Raw genomic sequence first — 19,996 nt, forward strand, 5'->3', positions numbered from 1 at the left:
TCATCCAGCTCATTTTTCCTTGGCAACAGACAGGCGTTTGACCTTGCCTCTTCCCAGTCCTGGCTTATCAGTAAGAACGCCCTGCGCCAGCGCATGTTTGTCTCCCTTTCGAGAGTCTAAAGGAATGTGTAAATGTGTGTGCGTTTTATCATTTTTGTGTGTCCTTAATAAATACTCTTGGAGGGCTCTGTCTGACAAGAGTGAACTGACAACCCGTGTGTGGTGTGATGTATTTTTGCTCCCCCTTTGCAAAGTCTAAATTGTTTGGTTATTGGTAAAGATTGGTATGGGTTAAATCGATCAGCTTGTTAATACAACCCCTGTGTGTTGAGCTCTCCCTTCAGGTAACCCTGGATGGGAAAATGAAAATACCTAACACTTATTTTGGAAGGATCTTTCATGGCGGTTAAAACGAAGAGTCGGAGTACCCGGCCCGGAGGGTTACCGGGGTCCCACCCTGGAGCCAGGCCTGGGGTTGGGGCCCGTGGGCGAGCGCCTGGTGGCCGGGCTTTCGCCCATGGGGCCCGGCCGGGCCCAGCCCGAACCGGATACATGGGCTCGTCCAACTGTGGACCCACCACCCGCAGGAGGAACATGAAGGGTCCGGTGCAATGCGAATCGGGTGGCAGACCAAGGCGGGAGCCTTGGCGGTCCAATCCCCGGACAAGAAAACTAGTTTTTGGGACATGGAACGTCACCTCGCTGGCGGGGAAGGAGCCGGAGCTTGTGGCAGAGGTTGAGCGGTACCGGCTAGATATAGTCGGACTCACCTCGACACATTGCATTGGCTCTGGAACCCGAGACCTGGAGAGGGGTTGGACACTCTACTTTGCTGGAGTTGCTCCGGGTGAGAGGCGGAGGGCTGGGGTTGGCTTTTTGTTAGCCCCGAGACTCTCTGCCTGTGTGTTGGGGTTTACCCCGGGGGACAAGAGGGTAGCTTCCTTGCGCCTTCGGGTCGGGGAACGGGTCCTGACTGTTGTTTGTGCTTATGGGCCAAATATCAGTTCAGAGTACCCACCCTTTTTGGAGTCCCTGGGACGAGTGCTAGATAGTGCTCCATCAGGGGACTCCTTTGTCCTGCTGGGGGACTTCAATGCTCACGTGGGCAATGACAGCTTGACCTGGAGGGGTGTGATTGGGAGGAACGGCCCACCTAATCTGAACTCGAGCGGTGTTTTGTTATTGGACTTCTGTGCAAGCCGCAGTTTGGCCATAACGAACACCATGTTCGAACATAAGGATGCCCACCGGTACACTTGGTACCAGGGCAGCCTAGGTCACAGGTCGATGATAGATTTTGTAGTCGTATCATCTGACCTGCGGCCGTATGTTTTGGACACCCGAGTGAAGAGAGGGGCGGAGCTGTCAACTGATCACCACCTGGTGGTGAGTTGGATCAGATGGCAAGGGAACATGCCGCGTAGACCTGGCAGACCCAAACGCATAGTGAGGGTCTGCTGGGAACGCCTGGCAGAAGAACCTGTCAAGACGGTCTTCAACTCCCACCTCCGGCAGAGCTTTGACCACGTCCCGAGAGCAGTGGGGGACATTGAGTCCGAGTGGGCCTTGTTCCACTCTGCGATTGTCGAGGCGGCTGTTGCTAGCTGTGGTCGTAAGGTGGCCGGTGCCAGTCGTGGTGGCAACCCCCGTACCCGCTGGTGGACACCAGAGGTTCGGGGAGCCGTCAGGCTGAAGAAGGAGGCCTACAGGGCGTGGCTGGTCTGTGGGTCTCCGGAGGCAGCAGACAGGTACCGGATAGCTAAGCGGGGTGCAGCAGTGGCAGTTGCCGAGGCAAAATCTCGGGCGTGGGAGGAGTTTGGTGAGGCCATGGAGAAAGACTATCGATCGGCTCCAAAGAGGTTCTGGCAAACTGTCCGGCGCCTCAGGAGAGGAAGGCAGCAACTCGCTCACACTGTTTACAGTGGGGATGGGGAGCTGCTGACGTCAACTGAGGCTATAGTCGGACGGTGGAAGGAATACTTTGAGGAGCTCCTCAATCCCACCAATGCGCATTCCGAGGAGGAACCAGAGCTGGGAGGCCTGGGGATGGACTGTCCGATCTCGGGGGCAGAAGTTGCTGAGGTAGTCAAACAACTACACAGCGGCGGAGCCCCGGGGGCGGATGAGGCTCGTCCTGGGTATCTCAAGGCTATGGATGTTGTAGGGCTGTCATGGTTGACACGTCTCTACAACATTGCGTGGTCATCGGGGGCAGTTCCTAGGGAGTGGCAGACCGGAGTGGTGGTCCCCATCTTTAAGAAGGGTGACCTGAGGGTGTGTTCCAACTATAGGGGGATCACACTCCTCAGCCTCCCTGGAAAGGTCTACTCCAAGGTACTGGAGAGGAGGGTCCGATCGATAGTTGAATCTCAGATAGAGGAGGAGCAATGTGGTTTTCGTCCTGGCCGTGGAACTGTGGACCAGCTCTATACCCTTGCAAGGGTGATGGAGGGGGCATGGGAGTTTGCCCAACCAATCCACATGTGCTTTGTGGATTTGGAGAAGGCTTATGACTGTGTCCCCAGGGGCACCCTGTGGGGGACGCTCCAGGAGTATGGGGTGGGTGGCTTTCTGTTAAGGGCCATTCAGTCCCTTTACCAGAGGAGCGTGAGTTTGGTCCGCATAGCCGGTAGTAAGTCGGACCTGTTCCCAGTGAGGGTTCGACTCCGCCAGGGCTGCCCTTTGTCACCGGTTCTGTTCATCACTTTTATGGACAGAATTTCTAGACGCAGCCGTGGTGTGGAGTGTGTCGAGTTTGGTGGCAGGAGAATCTCGTCTCTGCTTTTTGCGGATGATGTGGTCCTCCTAGCTTCATCCAGCTCTGACCTTCAGCTCTTGCTGGGTAGGTTCGCGGCCGAATGTGAAGCGGCTGGGATGAGGATCAGCACCTCCAAATCTGAGACCATGGTTCTCGACCGGAAAAGGGTGGCTTGCCACCTCCGGGTCGGGGGAGAGGTCCTACCTCAAGTGGAGGAGTTTAAGTATCTCGGGGTCTTGTTCACGAGTGAGGGTAGGAGGGATCGGGAGATCGACAGGCGGATTGGTTCGGCGTCTGCAGTGATGCGGACGCTGAGCCGATCTGTCGTGGGGAAGAGGGAGCTGAGCCAGAAAGCCAGGCTCTCGATTTACCGGTCGATCTACGTCCCAATCCTCACCTATGGTCATGAGCTTTGGGTAATGACCGAAAGAACGAGATCGCGGATACAAGCGGCCGAAATGAGTTTCCTCCGTAGGGTGGCCGGGCTCAGCCTTAGAGATAGGGTGAGGAGCTCGGACATTCGGGAGGGACTCGGAGTAGAACCGCTGCTCCTCCGGATCGAAAGGAGCCAGTTGAGGTGGTTTGGGCATCTGGTCAGGATGCCTCCCGGACGCCTCCCCGGGGAGGTGTTTCGGGCATGTCCTGCCGGCAGAAGGCCCCCGGGTCGACCCAGGACACGTTGGAGAGGTTACATCTCCAATCTGGTCCGGGAACGCCTTGGGGTCCTGCCGGAGGAGCTGGTGGACAAGGCCGGGGAGAGGACGGCCTGGAGCTCCCTAGTTGGGATGCTGCCCCCGCGACCCGGACCCGGATGAGCGGAGGAAGACGAGACGAGACGAGAAACGAGAACTTATTTTGGTCCAGAACTCAGCAATCTTTGCCCAGTTGGACATTCCTAGTTATTTGTACTATTGTTTTAATTCCCCACAGGCAGAATTAGTTTTATTATTCCCAACCTGTGGATGGAAAGATGTATGTTTTATTGTAGTTGTAAATAAACCTGATCATCATTTTAACTTTTAAATCCCGTGTTATTGTCCCTTCCTTTTTGCACACGAGCCAAACTCCCCAGGAGGGGTCGTAACACCACTCGCCTCACGCACATAAGTGACCAAAACAAAGCAGCATGGAGACACTCCCGTCTCCAACCACCTCTTAGGCAGCAGCCTGCACTCCCGTGTTTTACATGTCACCAGAACATAACCAATAAAAGCAGTGTTATACAAAATGGAAGGCCTGTAATGTTTATTCTCTTACAGTACCAACTGATAACTTTATTGAGGAATTTATTTGAGATTTTCTGGTTTTTATTAATTGTGCAATAGAAAAAGAATAATAATTAGATTAATCGTCTAAATAGTCATTAGAATAGTCGACTATTCGATAAAATAATTGGCAAAATAATCATTTTATAACTAATCGTTTACCCCCAGCCCTAGTGATGATAAAGGGTTAATATGGTGCAGCGAACTTCTTCCGCCCACTGTCACGTGACTGAATTCACGCATGCATGCTAGGTGTGAAGATATTTTTAAAAATGGCGTCGGATACTAGCAGCAACGTTAGCCAGCACTCGGTTTGAAAACACGGAAAACTCTTAAAGCTGCAGTCTGGCAGCATTTTGGTTTCAGAACGGACAAAGAGAAAGGTCAGCTTGACAAAAGCAAAGTGATTTGCAAGGCATGCCAAATGGAGGTTAAATATTGCGGAAATACAACCAATCTCAACGATCACATTTTGCGACATCACCAAGATCTTGCGTGCAAGCCGTCCACTGGTCTGCAGCAGATGAAATTCAAGGAATCACTACAACTACCGGCTAATTCTGCACGTTCTCACAAAATAATTGAGGCGATAGCGGGCTTCGTTTGCAAGGATATGCGCCCATATTCTGTCGTTGAAAACGAGGGCTTCAAACGGCTAATGAAAGTAGCGGAGCCGCAATATGTTATGGTTTCTCGCAAATGTCTTTCAGAAGAAGTCATCCCAAACATGTACCAGTGGGTGAAAGAAAATGTGAAAAGTAAGCTTGAGTCAGCAGAGAGAGTGGGCATTACAACGGACACCTGGACATCTGTGGCTACGGAATCGTACATGAGTTTGACGACGCACTACTGTGACGAGGAGTGGAACCTCGACTCGTACGTATTACAGACCACAGAAGTTGAAACTGACCATCGTTCTGCCAGTCTAGCAGAAATGTTGACCGCAGCGATAGAGGAGTGGGGCTGATGAGCAGAGATCCTGCTATGGTGACCGACAATGCGGCTAATATGATTCGTGCTGTTGAGATGACGGGGTTAACACACATTGGCTGTTTTGCACACATTATAAACCTCGCCTCACAAACCGGTCTCAAACTCCCAAATATCGCACGCCTGCTTGGGAGAGTGAGGCACATTGTAACGTTCTTCCATCGCAGCACAACAGCCAGATGCATCTTGAAAGAGAAGCAGAAACTATTGCAGCTTAAACAACACAAGCTCCCACTTGATGTTGTGACCAGATGGAATAGTGCACTGGAAATGCTCGAACGTTTTCTGGAGCAGCAGCCTGCTATCTCTGCTGCTCTGCTCTCACCTGAAGTCCGCAGAAAGGAAAAAGATTTGTGCAGTCTGAAAGAGGAAGACATAACTGATGCTGAAGACGTGGTCAGAGCTCTGAAGCCAATGAAAAAAGCTACTGAAGTCATGTCAGAAGAAAAGTCACCAACTCTCTCAGTGATGGCACCCCTGCGTGCTCTGCTGCTGAAGGAGACGACCAGCCTCCCAGAAGACTCCAAAGTTGTTAAGGATATGAAGAATGAGATCAAGAAGAACCTGAGCACCAGGTAGGCCTATTCTGTGTGTGTGAGAGAGAAAATAGGTTATATTATGTATTTAATTAAACAATTTAAGAAAATATTATCTCCCTAATTGCATAGATTTAAATGTGTGACATTTATATTTCAGGCATGTGAACCAGACGGCCATGCTGCGTGCCGCCTCAGCTGTTGATCCACGCTTCAAAGCCCTGCCATTTCTGGGTGAGGAGGAGCGAGAGCACACCTTCTCCAGGCTCCAGGCTGAGGCAGTGGGTGGGACGGAGGAAGAAGCATCTAATGTAAGTAATAAGAAGCCTTGTGAAAAAAAAATCCAAGCAAATACTACCATGTAATTGATATCTCTCTCTCTCTCTCTCTCACTCACTCACTCACTCACTCACTCACTCACTCACTCACTCACTCACTCACTCACTCACTCACTCACTCACTCACTCACTCACTCACTCACTCACTCACTCACTCACTCACTCACTCACTCACTCACTCACTCACTCACTACATATTTTGGTGAAGTCTGATCTGAATTAGTTGAAAGCTAATTTTGCCTATTTTCTGAAATCATCCTATTAAACCTGGTTTTCACAACATGTTATTGGTTTTATTCTTACTTATATATTTTTCATTTTAGCTTTCATTTATTCTTTCATATTTACTTAGTAGTAGTACCTAAGTTGAGTGTTACTAGGTTAGTGAGTTTGTTGATAGAAGTATATGAACTGAAATGTTTAATTACATTTGTTAAACTCTTACCTATCAGGGAGACGTTGTTTGTGTTTATTCCATTTATAAATGTGCAGTTTCTTACTGTTCAGAAACACATTTTTAATATTTTTATTTTTAAATATTTAAAGGGACTTTACGGAGTTTTGAATTTTTATGCTCGTGATTGCCCCCTCAGGCCAAAAGCATAACGGCAGCTTCAATAGTAGGCTCGTGCACGAGGCGCATAAGCTGTATGTGCACACTCCTTAACAAAAATAACAGCTGTGACAGTCCCGTGTGTGTGTGTGTGTGTGTGTGTGTGTGTGTGTGTGTGTGTGTGTGTGTGTGCATGATTGTTTGTCCTGTGTGTCTCTGTGTTGCCCTGCGATGGACTGGCTCTCTGTCCAGGGTGTACCCCGCCTGATTGCCCGTTGACCGCTGGAGATAGCCCCCACCCCCCCACCCCCACATGGACAAGCGGGTTCAGAAAATGGATGGATGGATGATTTAAGCACAGGTTATTTGTAACAGACCATGTCTGTTTGTGGCCACTAGGTGGCCTCAGCACACTGCCTGCACAGCTGTAGGAAATTCTAATCCAGGTGCTCCCTGTTGAAAGGAAGCGCCTGGTGATGTGATGGGGGGGGGGGAACCAGATGAGAGCAGGCACGGAGGTGTTTGTTCTCCTCTCTCCCTCCTTTCAGCAGACTTTAGCTTAGCATGTGATTTTGATCCGTTAAGTGAAGCGCCTTTGTTCGTTTATCCATTTAGACTCGTCCTCGTTAAAGAGAGACTCGGCTCACCCTTTAGGTCAGGGGTGGGCAATTATTTTTTCCATGGGGCCACATGAGAAATAGAAAATATTGTGGAGGGCCGCAGGCCAAAAGGCTGAAGTCAATTATGCATAATATTAATGGTATTTCTTTATAAAAAGCAGTAAATACCATTGTTTCTTCAAGCTGGTAAGAGTAGACTATATGTTATAAATGAGCAAAAAGGAAAAAGTGAGGTTGGCTTACAAAAATGTGATTTATTCAAATTTCCCAAGGCAATGGTAAACAAAGTGCACATTTGGTTTTTGTTAAACATTTGTGACTTATATTAGTTAACAGTTTCAGTCACATTCACTCCAAAACACATTCTGAGTTTCAAATATTGTTGGAAAGAGGTTCTTAGCATTCTACAGACACACAGTATTGTCTGTAAAATAAAATCACTGAACTGTGATCTTGAGAAAGAGGTTTAAAAAAAGTGTCCCAGTTCACTGCTAGTTGCCTACATTTGTGGTCCAAACACCTTATTTTGTGTTTTTAAGCAATTTTTTTCTTATTCAGTGAGAGAAATCTAGTCTCTGCTGGGCTTTAACGAGTGCATCACAGTCAGGTTGAATGTCTGAGGTGGAGAAGCGAAGCACAGCTGACAAATGATCATCAGTGAGAGAGGATCTTTACCTGGATTTTGTAAACTTCATCATTGAAAATGTTTGTTCACAAATGTAGGTAGAGCCGAAGAGAACCAACATCTTCTGAGCATGTCTCTTCAGGTTTGGAAAGTCCTCCTTAAGAGAAGAGTAGAAATCCAGCAGAGATCCTGAATCTCTGCTTTCGAGTCCCAAACCCTCTGCAGCACTTTCCCCAGGCTGAGCCATCTGGCAGCTGTGTGGAGTCCTCCACAAGAGCCACAAACTGTCTGTGATTCATCGCCCGCGCCCTGATGAAGTTTATTATTTTAGTAACAACATCAGTAACATGGTTGATTTTTAGCACTGACTTGCACAACACATGTTGGTGTATAATACAATGCAAAAACACCAATTTTTGATCTGCATCGATTTCTGTCACTTTATCTTGCATGCGTTTCAAAAGTCCGACATTTTTCCCTGTAAAGCCGGACGGACACTGTGCGACTTTTTCACTCGCAGCACTCAGCTTCAGCTCAAACTGTACGACTTCCCCGCAGAGCAGATCTCACGAGTCATGTGCTCACACTGTACGACCCAGTTCTCGCATGCGACCTGACTGCTCACACTGTACGTCTGGTAGCAACACGTCGGCCCTAAAAATATGCTAAAAATAGCAGTTTTTACTCAACACGTCAGACTTTTTTGTCTTGTTTTGCCTGTTGTCCTTCGGGAGAGCTGCAGGAGGACACACAGGGATTTATGGGGGTTGGATGAGGAAAACGAAATAAAGAAAGTAAATCTGTGTTTTGTGATCAGTTTAATTTGACATGAACACGACAAACACACTTTCTTGACAATCTTTGTGAGTAAAAAAAACGTGTAGAAACAAAAACGAACAGCGTGTGTTATTAGGGAAATAGCGAGCGACAAGCGTTGATGCAGGATTGCGCATGCGCCGTGAGTGGTTCTGATACTTTTTGGGTTGCAGCTGCTCGCAGCGCCGCTTCAACAGTGCGATACCCTCACGAGGGACGAGCGGGATACCAGAGTGCGACCTCACGACTGCTGATCGGCGGCTGGTCACGTGGTGTTAATCGCCTCTCGTAACCCCCTGTACACTACACGACGCTCGGCGCAAAACTCGCCCCGATGTCGTGGCTTCTCGCACGACTGGAAAATCGGCTCAAAAAAGTGAAAAAGTCGCACAGTGTACGCCCGGCTGTGACAGTCTCTCCCATTTCAATCCCAGTGTCCATGCACGCATTTACCTCTGTAAAAAGATCACTCCCTGTCGTTGTCCCTCTCATCGACCGCATTGCTGCCCGCTCCTCTGTGAGCTTGAAGTCCGTTATCCCCCGGACAAATACGAGCAGCTGGGCTGTGTCCCGGACATCACAGCTCCCGTCTAATGAGAAAAAGTCAAAACTTGCCACTTCACGTTGCAGCTGAAGCTCCAGGTTCCCCGCAATGTCCTCGATCCTCCTGGTCACGGTTCGCTGTTTTTAGCTATTTTGTGGGATATCACAAAGCTGGTCCTGGTTGCTGCATCCCTGGATGTGTGAAGCTTAGTAAAACAGCCTTGCTGCTTTAGCAACTTTGCTAGCAAAGCTTCGGATGTCCGTGCCCTCTCAGCATCAGACAAGTTCTTGTATTTTTCCGAGTGTTTCTTGTCGTAATGCCGACTCAAATTGTAGTCCTTAAACACGGCAATCTCCTCCCCTCAAACCAAACACACGGTTTTACCTCCGACTTCAGTAAAAAAAATACTTAGCAGTCCAATTTTTGTTGAAAATCCTGCATTCGGCATCTTTCTTTTTTTTTTTTTTTTTTTTTTTTTTTGCATGAGCGGACATTTCTCGGGCTACAATCACCATGTCAACCGCGGGCACTTGTTGCTATACGTATTGCGTCATTGTGCACGTAAAATACAACTTCAAAATAAAAGCAATGCAGCCTTAGCCCATGCATGAGGTAAAATGAGAAAATACATTTATTTTGTAATTTCCAATTAACCTTACGCGGGCCGGTCAAAGTCAACCAAAGGGCCGGATGTGGCCCGCGGGCCGTAAAATGCCCAGGTCTGCTTTAGGTGAAGCTTTTTGCATTTGTTATAGTCTTCAGCCAGCCTTGTGCGCTTGCGCTTTGTGTTTATTAGAGCTTGTTTTGTTTGTTATCAGTCCTTTGTTTATTATCCCCCAGCTCTGGATGACCATTTGTGTTTTTGTATTTATTCTATTTATTCCTTCCAGCCCAGAGAGCTGTTTTCTTTAATAAACTGCCTTTTAAGAGATTTAATTTGGTTGGTTCTTTTCACGCTTCATTTTCTTTACTCCCTCCTTTAACCATCATACTCCTAGTAGAGCTGAGGGACGTAAAATTATTCAAACATTTCATTTAAACATCTTGTTCATTCATCACATATGAATATTTAACTTATAACTATAAAATCATGGAAACTTCACTTGTTCAGAGTGAAGAATGTTGACGTCTGGCTTTCATGCAGAGAGTGTAGGACCTTGGGAGAGAATGTTTGTTTGTTTTGTCTTCATGGAATGTAAACACGTGCTGAGCAGAACCTTCTGGTTCTGGAAGGCCATATAGAAAGAGGATTGATGCTGTAGATGAAAGGTTATTATGTTTAATATATAGGTCACACACACACACACACACACACACACACACACACACACACACACACACACACACACACACACACACACACACACACACACACTCACACACACTCACACACACACACACACACACACACACACACACACACACACACACACACACACACAACCAAACACTCTCCAGTGTAAACAGTTTACATTCCCAACAGGAGCCGCGTGCGCAGAAGACAAAAATTCCCACTCAGTGGAGGCGGAACCAGGAGAGGTGGAGTTGTGATGTGAAAGCCTTCACTGACAGTTCATCCAGTTTCAGGATCACACCTGTCAACTCTCCTGTTTTGGTCTGGAAACTATTTTAAAAAGAATAAACTATTTTATTCCTCATTCCTGCCATGTTCCCATATTAGTTTTCACTGAAAATGAATGAAGTTCATTCACCCCTTCTCTCTCAGAAACACCCCCCGAGGAGACCGGAGAGGCGCTTCGCTCCAGCAGCACCCCTGCTCTCATGCTCATCTGGATTTTTATTCCCAAAACTTGACAGGAAGTCCAGAGAGAGCTCTGAATCGCTATTTTTTAAATGGCCCTTTACATGATCAAAAACATGACGGCAGGGATGGCTTACATAACTGTGGAAACTACAGAAGAACAAAGAAAATGAGTCAAACAGCGAAGCTCTGGGAAAGAGTTGTGGAAGTTACGGTTCGGTTACAAGGGAGTATTTGTGAACAGAACGGTTTAAAATGGTAAATGGTCTGTATTAGATATAGCGCCTTCTAGAGTCCTGGAACCCCCCAAGGCACTTTACAACACAACCAGTCATTCACACACATTCACACCCTGGTGGGGATGAGCTACGACTAGCCACAACTGCCCTGGGGCGCACTGGTGGAGGCGAGGTTGCCGAGCACTGGCGCCACCGGTCCCTCCGACCACCGTAAGGGGGGTAAAGTGTCTTGCCCAAGGACACAACAACAGCGACAAACTGAGTGGGGCTTGAACCTGCAACCTTCCGATTACGGGGCGAGCACTCCTGTGCCACCATCCCCCTACGGTTTAAGGCAACGAAAGAGTCCTACAGATGCTGATGAGAAGTACAGAGAAGATCAGAAGTGTATGATGGTGCTGAGGAGGAGTTCTGGAGTGGGCAAGAAGTATTAGAATGTTGCAGAACATGTATGAGAGCAGTGAGACAGCAGTGAGCTGTGCTGTAGGAGTGACAGAAGTTCAAGGTGGGGGTGGGAGTGCATCAAGGATCGGTTCTGAGCCCCTTTTGTTTGCCGACAGATGATATTGGACTTAAGTCTCCGTGGACGATGTCTGCAGACGATCTGCTGAGAGAGCAGGGTGCAGGTCGGGGCAAAGCTAGAAAGGTGGAGATATGAACTGGAAAAGAGAGGAATGAAGATTTGTCACAAGACAGAAAACGTGTGTAAGTGAGAGGGACACAGGTGGAACAGTGATGTTTCAGGGAGTAGAAGTTAGACTGTAGGTAATCAGAGTCTACGGTCCAAAGCAACGGAGAGGGTGGAAAAGTGTAAAGCAGGCTGGAATGGGTGGAGAAAAAAGTGTCAGGTGTGATGTGTGATAAAAAGGATTTAAGGTGTGGAAGATACAGACAGTAGTGAGAGCAGCCATGTTGTCTGCTTTAGAGACGGTGTCCACGACTCTCAAGATGCTGAGATTCTCTTTGGGAGTGACGAAGATGGAATGGATCAGGAATGAGTCCATCAGAGGGACAACTCGTGTTAGATGTTTCAGATAGGGCAGCAGTAGCTCAGCAGACAGGACTGAAGGAAGAGAGGGTGATCCCTGAAGGGACACGGCCAAAGAGAAAAGAGATTGTTTTTATCACGCTTGCATTGATATAGATCTGGAATTGATATAGTCGAAGAGGTCTTAAAATCTGTTTTTTATACATGAAGGTTTATGCCCAAGGTTCCTGCACTCCCTCAGAAAGCCACACCCTCCTTAGATACAAAGATGTTTTTAACACTGAATGAGAATGTCTTGAAACACTTATTGAAATGTGTATGAGTGTAAACAATGACTCACTTGTTAAATCAAACACATAGTTATTTGTGATATACCTTGGAGGGGGTGCTGGAAAGCGCGCCTTCCGGTGACTCCCTCGTTCTGCTGGGGGACTTTAACGCTCATGTGGGCAACGACAGTGAGGCCTGGAGAGGTGTGGTTGGGAGAAACGGCCGCCCGATCTGAATTTGAGTGGTGTTTTGTTATTGGACTTCTGTGCCAGTCATGGATTGTCCATGATGAACACCATGTTCAGACATAAAGGTGTCCATGCTCTTGGCACCAGGATACCTTAGACTGCAGCTCGATGATCGACTTTGTTGTTGTTTCATCTGACCTGCGGCCGCATGACTTGGACACTCGGGTGAAGAGAGGGGTGGAGCCGTCAACTGACCACTACCTGGTGGTGAGTTGGCTCAGATGGTGGGGGAGGTTGCCGGTCAGACCAGGCAGGCCCAAACGTATTGCGAGGGTCGGCTGGGAACATCTGGCAGAGTCTCCTGTCAGAAGGAGCTTCAATTCCCACCTCCGACAGAACTTCCAAAATGTTCTGGGGGAGGCGGGGGACATTGAGTCTGAATGGACCCTGTTCCGTGCCTCCATTATTGAGGCGGCCGACCGGAGCTGTGGTCGCAGGATCGTCAGTGCCTGCCGTGGTGGCAACCCCCGAACCCACTGGTTAGGGATGCTGTCAAGCTGAAGAAAGAGTCCTATCAGGTCTTTTTGGCCTGTGGGATTCCAGAGGCAGCTGACGGGTACTGGCAGTCCAAGCGGAACGCGGCTCGGGTGGTCGCCAAGGCAAAAACCCGGCATGGGAGGAGTTCGGTGAGACCATGGAGCAAGACTTCCGTATGGCTTCGAGGAGATTCTGGCCCGCCATCCGGCGCCTCAGGGGGGGAAAGCAGGTGTGCTGCTGACCTCTACTCAGGACTTTGTGTATCGGTGGACAGAATACTTCGAAGACCTCCTCAATCCCATCGACACGTCTTCCAGTGGGGATGCAGAGTCTGGGGACTTTCGGTTAGCCTCTCAAATCTCTGGTGCTGAGGTCACTGAGGTGGTTAAAAAGCTCCTCTGTGGCAAGGCTCCAGGGGTGAATGAGATCCGATTGGAGTTCCTTAAGGCTCTGGATGCTGTGGGGCTGTGTTGGCTGGCAAGGCTCTGCAATATCGCGTGGACATCGGGGGCAGACCCACTGGACTGGCAGACCGGGGTGGTGGTCCCCTTATTTAAAAAAGGGGGGCCGCAGGTGTGTTCCAACTACAGGGGGATCACACTCCCGAGCCTTCCTGGTAAGGTCTATTCAGGGGTTCTGGAGAGGAGGGTCCATCGGATTGTTGAACCTCCGATTCAGGAGGAGCAATGTGGTTTTCGTCCTGGCCGTGGAACACTGGACCAGCTCTACACCCTAAGGAAGATCCTGGAGGGTGCATGGGAATTTGCCCAACCAGTCTACATGTTAGGTGTGTTCTTGCTGTGTCTTTCTAAATCCATTCTTTCGAAAGAATGCAGTCTACATGTGTTTTGTGGATTTGGAGAAGGCGCTTGACCGCGTCCCTCGGGGGGCCCCGTGGGGTACTCCGGGAGTATGGGGTACCACGCTCTCTGATGTCGGCTGATAGGTCCCTGTATGACGGTGTTAGAGCTTGATCCGCATTGCCGGCAGTAAGTCGTGCTCGTTCCCAGTGAGAGTTGGACTCCACCAAGGCTGCCCTTTGTCACCGATTCTGTTCATAACCTTTATGGACAGGATTTCTAGGCGCAGCCAAGGTGTGGAGGGCATCCGTTTTGGTGGCCTGAGGATCAGGTCTCTGCTTTTTGCAGATGATGTGGTCCTGTTGGCTTCATCAGAACGAGATCTCCAGCTTTCACTGGAGCAGTTCGCAGTCAAGTGTGAAGCAGCTGGGATAAGAATCAGCTCCTCTAAATCTGAGACCATAGTCTTGATTCGGAAAAGGGTAGAAAGCCTTCTCCGGGTCAGGGATGAGGTCCTGCCCCAAATGTAGGAGTTTAAGTATCTCGGGGTCTTGTTCACGAGTGAGGGAAAACTGGAGCATGAGATCGATAGGCCGATTGGTGCTTCATCTGCAGTGATGCGGGAGTTGTACCGGTCTGTCGTGGTGAAGAGAGAACTGAGTCCGAAGGCGAAGCTCTCAATTTATGTTCCTACCCTCACCTGCGGTCATGAGCTTTGGGTAGTGACCGAAAGAATGAGATCGCCGACACAAGCGGCTGAAATGAGGTTTCTCCGAAGAGTGGCTGGGCTCTCCCTTAGAGATAGGGTGAGAAGCTCGGTCATTCGGGAGGGGCTCAGAGTAGACCTGCTGCTCCTCCACATCAAGAGGAGCCAGTTGAGATGGCTCGGGCATCTGGTCAGGATGCCTCCTGGATGCCTCCCTGGTGAGGTTTTCCGGGCACGTCAAACCGGGAGGAGACCTAAAGGTAGACCCAGGACACGGTGGAGGGACTATGTCTCTCACCTGGCCAAGGAACGCCTTGGGATTCCCCCGGAGGAGCTGGCCCAAGTGGCTGGGGAGAGGGAAGTCTGGGCCTCTCGCCTCAAGGTTGGTTTATGCTTGACGCGTCCGCGAGGTCTGCATGGCTCCGCGTGGCAAAATTGCGTCATTTTAACAACCATGCCCCTCCACCGTGCCTCTGCACGGCCCCAAAATTTCCACACCGCGCACCTAGGAAATTTTCTAACGACGCGGATGGTTGGACGTGGAAAAACATGGAGGACTGGCAAGAACTAGTATGGCAGAGGTTTGTAAATACAGACACTTGTATGATTCAGCTCTCCAAGACCTCAGTGATCAACATGTTGTTAATAATTCTTGGAGAGAAATAGCTCGCACTGCCGGAAAAGACGAGGACGCTGTTAAAAATGCTGGAATGCCATGTTGTAAACAACAGTAATTTTTACTTCTACTATGGTGTAGTGTTGGATGCATGTCGTAGTAGGGCTGCAACAACGAATCGATAAATTCGATGAAAATCGATTACTAAAAGCGTTGACAACGAATTGCGTCATCGATTCGTTGTGTTGCACAACTCTTGCAAAAGCCCCCTCCCCTCCCGCCCGCCGTTGCGCGCAGACCGGAGAGCCGGCAGGTGTTTGGAAAGAGGAACATGGCAGAAGCAGCGAGACCCAAAAAAAGTAAAAACTTCTAAAGTTTGGGAGCATTTTCAGTTAAATCAGGTGAAGACATTCGTTACCTGCAACGTTTGTAGGTCAGACTTAGCATGGCACGGGAGTACTACAGTGATGATGCAGCATCTTAAACGCAAGCATGTCAGAATCATCAGCGAGGAAGGAGAGAGCTCTGTGTCCGGGTAAGTTAAAAACTTTTCAAAAGTGATTCACCCAAGCCCCGGATTATTACACAGGCTAGACATGCCCTAAGCTCGTTAAAAAAAAGCCTATAAAATCGTAAGCGCGACGCTATTGGATCGGCGGGCGGGGGGGGTGGGGGGTGGGGTGGGGGGGGACCTCGCTGCTGCGAACAGGCTCCGCCGTCACATTCCTGCAGAAACTGGTTGATCACACCGGGGCCAGACTACTAGCTTGTGGCTTTACAACCACAATGTCCTCAGAATTAAAAACGCTTTTAAAAGGGAGGGAGGAGTCCTAACTGTTGCTGCAGGCGTGTTGTGTGAGAGTGCAGTTATATACTGGTTAATATATTTTTGGGTTCCGTTGCTTTCATGTGGCCTAATGTGAGTCTATTTGGGATCATTAGAATGATCAGCAGCATTTCTTGATGTGATCTTATGGCAGTTGCCCAGGGCATCATCGCAAGGAGGATGGCATTCATTTACTTTTGTTTTATTTGGTATTTTTTCAGTAATTTTTGGAAATAGTGATTAATTTTGATTAATTCACTGCCTATGTTTAATTACATTTAAAAATTAGTTGTTTGACATCCCCAATTATAATAAATGTCTACAGATGAGATCAAACAAAACAGATGAGAATTGCCCTTAAAGAGCAAGTCACCCCCAAATAAACCTTTTTTTGCTGATAAACTAAATAAACAAGTGTCTAATCGTGCTGCAGACACGTGTCGTCAATAATTTGGCACTTCAGTGCATCTTAGTTAAAATTTAAATATTCTGCCTAAAACTGGCAGTGTTGTGCCGTTGTCAGGTAAAAACTCTGCACTGTATTTTAATTTAAATCTGCCACCGCTATTGGCTAAGAAGTATGCTATGATGTAAACTGGTACATTATGATGTCACAATGCTGTCGTGAGCCTGAGTGTGTGTGTATTTGTTAGCGGCTCCGCCCCCTCGGTCTGCCAGGCAACAGCATGTGTTGCATTTTTCAAACATGAAGTGGGAGTGGAGTTAGACTCTGGTAGGGGTTGACTTGCTCTTTAAGCTGTTTAACTTGGACCAAACATTTTAGGTCACAGATAGGTGTAGCTTAGGGTCTGTCTATACACCTTATAAGACAATTTAGGTGATGGCATGTTGTTTTTCTGCTATTGAAATGTTTTCTAATAATGTTGTGTTTAATAAAGTCTTGTCTCGTCTCGTCTTCCTCCGCTTATCCGGGTCCGGGTCGCGGGGGCAGCATCCCAACTAGGGAGCTCCAGGCCGTCCTCTCCCCGGCCTTGTCCACCAGCTCCTCCGGCAGGACCCCAAGGCGTTCCCGGACCAGATTGGAGATGTAACCTCTCCAACGTGTCCTGGGTCGACCCGGGGGCCTTCTGCCGGCAGGACATGCCCGAAACACCTCCCCGGGGAGGCGTCCAGGAGGCATCCTGACCAGATGCCCAAACCACCTCAACTGGCTCCTTTCGATCCGGAGGAGCAGCGGTTCTACTCCGAGTCCCTCCCGAATGTCCGAGCTCCTCACCCTATCTCTAAGGCTGAGCCCGGCCACCCTACGGAGGAAACTCATTTCAGCCGCTTGTATCCGCGATCTCGTTCTTTCGGTCATTACCCAAAGCTCATGACCATAGGTGAGGATTGGGACGTAGATCGACCGGTAAATCGAGAGCCTGGCTTTCTGGCTCAGCTCCCTCTTCCCCACGACAGATCGGCTCAGCGTCCGCATCACTGCAGACGCCGAACCAATCCGCCTGTCGATCTCCCGATCCCTCCTACCCTCACTCGTGAACAAGACCCCGAGATACTTAAACTCCTCCACTTGAGGTAGGACCTCTCCCCCGACCCGGAGGTGGCAAGCCACCCTTTTCCGGTCGAGAACCATGGTCTCAGATTTGGAGGTGCTGATCCTCATCCCAGCCGCTTCACATTCGGCCGCGAACCTACCCAGCAAGAGCTGAAGGTCAGAGCTGGATGAAGCTAGGAGGACCACATCATCCGCAAAAAGCAGAGACGAGATTCTCCTGCCACCAAACTCGACACACTCCACACCACGGCTGCGTTTAGAAATTCTGTCCATAAAAGTGATGAACAGAACCGGTGACAAAGGGCAGCCCTGGCGGAGTCGAACCCTCACTGGGAACAGGTCCGACTTACTACCGGCTATGCGGACCAAACTCACGCTCCTCTGGTAAAGGGACTGAATGGCCCTTAACAGAAAGCCACCCACCCCATACTCCTGGAGCGTCCCCCACAGGGTGCCCCTGGGGACATGGTCATAAGCCTTCTCCAAATCCACAAAGCACATGTGGATTGGTTGGGCAAACTCCCATGCCCCCTCCATCACCCTTGCAAGGGTATAGAGCTGGTCCACAGTTCCACGGCCAGGACGAAAACCACATTGCTCCTCCTCTATCTGAGATTCAACTATCGATCGGACCCTCCTCTCCAGTACCTTGGAGTAGACCTTTCCAGGGAGGCTGAGGAGTGTGATCCCCCTATAGTTGGAACACACCCTCAGGTCACCCTTCTTAAAGATGGGGACCACCACCCCGGTCTGCCACTCCCTAGGAACTGCCCCCGATGACCACGCAATGTTGTAGAGACGTGTCAACCATGACAGCCCTACAACATCCATTGCCTTGAGATACCCAGGACGAACCTCATCCGCCCCCGGGGCTCCGCCGCTGTGTAGTTGTTTGACTACCTCAGCAACTTCTGCCCCCGAGATCGGACAGTCCATCCCCAGGCCTCCCAGCTCTGGTTCCTCCTCGGAATGCGCATTGGTGGGATTGAGGAGCTCCTCAAAGTATTCCTTCCACCGTCCGACTATAGCCTCAGTTGACGTCAGCAGCTCCCCATCCCCACTGTAAACAGTGTGAGCGAGTTGCTGCCTTCCTCTCCTGAGGCGCCGGACAGTTTGCCAGAACCTCTTTGGAGCCGATCGATGGTCTTTCTCCATGGCCTCACCAAACTCCTCCCACGCCCGAGATTTTGCCTCGGCAACTGCCACTGCTGCACCCCGCTTGGCTATCCGGTACCTGTCTGCTGCCTCCGGAGACCCACAGACCAGCCACGCCCTGTAGGCCTCTTTCTTCAGCCTGACGGCTCCCCGAACCTCTGGTGTCCACCAGCGGGTACGGGGGTTGCCACCACGACTGGCACCGGCCACCTTACGACCACAGCTAGCAACAGCCGCCTCGACAATCGCAGAGTGGAACAAGGCCCACTCGGACTCAATGTCCCCCACTGCTCTCGGGACGTGGTCAAAGCTCTGCCGGAGGTGGGAGTTGAAGACCGTCTTGACAGGTTCTTCTGCCAGGCGTTCCCAGCAGACCCTCACTATGCGTTTGGGTCTGCCAGGTCTACGGGGCATGTTCCCTTGCCATCTGATCCAACTCACCACCAGGTGGTGATCAGTTGACAGCTCCGCCCCTCTCTTCACTCGGGTGTCCAAAACATACGGCCGCAGGTCAGATGATACGACTACAAAATCTATCATCGACCTGTGACCTAGGCTGCCCTGGTACCAAGTGTACCGGTGGGCATCCTTATGTTCAAACATGGTGTTCGTTATGGCCAAACTGCGGCTTGCACAGAAGTCCAATAACAAAACACCGCTCGAGTTCAGATTAGGTGGGCCGTTCCTCCCAATCACACCCCTCCAGGTCAAGCTGTCATTGCCCACGTGAGCATTGAAGTCCCCCAGCAGGACAATGGAGTCCCCTGATGGAGCACTATCTAGCACTCGTCCCAGGGACTCCAAAAAGGGTGGGTACTCTGAACTGATATTTGGCCCATAAGCACAAACAACAGTCAGGACCCGTTCCCCGACCCGAAGGCGCAAGGAAGCTACTATCTTGTCCCCCGGGGTAAACCCCAACACACAGGCAGAGAGTCTCGGGGCTAACAAAAAGCCAACCCCAGCCCTCCGCCTCTCACCCGGAGCAACTCCAGCAAAGTAGAGTGTCCAACCCCTCTCCAGGTCTCGGGTTCCAGAGCCAATGCAATGTGTCGAGGTGAGTCCGACTATATCTAGCCGGTACCGCTCAACCTCTGCCACAAGCTCCGGCTCCTTCCCCGCCAGCGAGGTGACGTTCCATGTCCCAAAAACTAGTTTTCTTGTCCGGGGATTGGACCGCCAAGGCTCCCGCCTTGGTCTGCCACCCGATTCGCATTGCACCGGACCCTTCATGTTCCTCCTGCGGGTGGTGGGTCCACAGTTGGAAGAGCCCATGTATCCGGTTCGGGCTGGGCAAGAACCAGACAAAGAACGGTTCGAAGGATCTTTCATGGCGGTTAAAACGAAG

The 19,996-nt window shown here is 49.9% G+C and overlaps 1 pseudogene; it reads right to left on the reverse strand.

Annotated features, from left to right (window-relative positions):
* LOC107372905 (zinc finger protein 235-like) overlaps positions 1-19,996 on the reverse strand; it is a 28,348-nt pseudogene that overhangs the window by 2,992 nt on the left and 5,360 nt on the right.

This window comes from Nothobranchius furzeri, chromosome 2 (genome assembly GCF_043380555.1).
Source record: "Nothobranchius furzeri strain GRZ-AD chromosome 2, NfurGRZ-RIMD1, whole genome shotgun sequence".
Classification (NCBI taxonomy): Eukaryota; Metazoa; Chordata; class Actinopteri; order Cyprinodontiformes; family Nothobranchiidae; genus Nothobranchius; species Nothobranchius furzeri.